The sequence below is a fragment of the Orycteropus afer genome, unplaced genomic scaffold (assembly GCF_000298275.1).
Source record: "Orycteropus afer afer isolate SDZICR_OR568_19922 unplaced genomic scaffold, OryAfe1.0 scaffold00105, whole genome shotgun sequence".
Lineage (NCBI taxonomy): Eukaryota > Metazoa > Chordata > Mammalia > Tubulidentata > Orycteropodidae > Orycteropus > Orycteropus afer.
In genome coordinates, this window is record NW_006921692.1 from 4,034,354 (window position 1) to 4,035,423 (window position 1,070).

Consider the following 1,070-nt stretch of genomic DNA (forward strand, 5'->3'; position numbering starts at 1 on the left):
ACTTTGGATATGTCCATAGCTGTGGTTTCTGGGTTATGTCACTTTGTGTATTAATGGTCAGTTGTTATTTGCTATTTTTGGTTCTCTGTTCAAAGGACTCCCTTTGGCATGTCTTGTAAGGTTGGTATGGTTTTAACAAATTCTCTTAGTTTCTGCTTATCTGGAAATCTCCTAATTTCACCATCATATTTGAAGGACAATTTTGCCTGGTATATAATTCCTGGTTGAAAATTTTTCTCTTTCAGAATTTTATATATATCATCCCATTGCCTTCTTACTTGCGTGCTCTCTACTGAAAAATCAGAGCTTATTCTTACTGGCTGTCCTTTGTACATAACTTTTTGTCTTTCCAGTGCTGTTTTCAGGATTCTGTCTTTGTCTTTGGTTTTGGTGAATTTGAGGATGATATGTCCCAGTTATTATCTTTTGGAGTCTATCCTGTTTGGGGTTCTTTGGACTTCCTGAATGGATATAGTCTCCTCTTTCATCATATCAGGGAAGTTCCCTCCAGCAAATTTTGGACAATTTTCTCAGTGGTTTTATTTTTCTCTTCTTGTTCTGGAATTCCAATGACATGTAGATTATTCCTTTTGATAGTATCCCACATGAACCTTAGGCTTTCTTCTTTTTGTTTTGATTTTTTTTTTTTTTCCTGATTGATCCTTTTCCAAAGAAGTATTCAGGTATTTGTCTTCAATCTCATTAATTCTGTCTTCCATTGCATCAATTCTACCCTTTTGCCTTTCCAATGTGTTATCTATTTCTGACAATTCATTATTAATCTTCTGGATTTCTATCTGTAGATTTAGAATCATTTTTAATTTTTCATTTATTGTGTCATTTTGTTCTTGTGTTTTCTTCCAAAATTCTTCTCAGGTTTTTTCTGTTTTTTGTTTGCTCTGTCTCTCAATCCTTTCAAGATACCTAAATATCATTCTTTTTAATTCCTTATCAGAGAGTTCCAATGCTGCTTCTTCCTCAGGGATGTTTTCTGGGTCTGTATCCTGCTCCCTTGTTTCTACCACTTTATCTTGCTTCTTTGTGTGTACTGTGAAGGTCTGTTGTCTCCA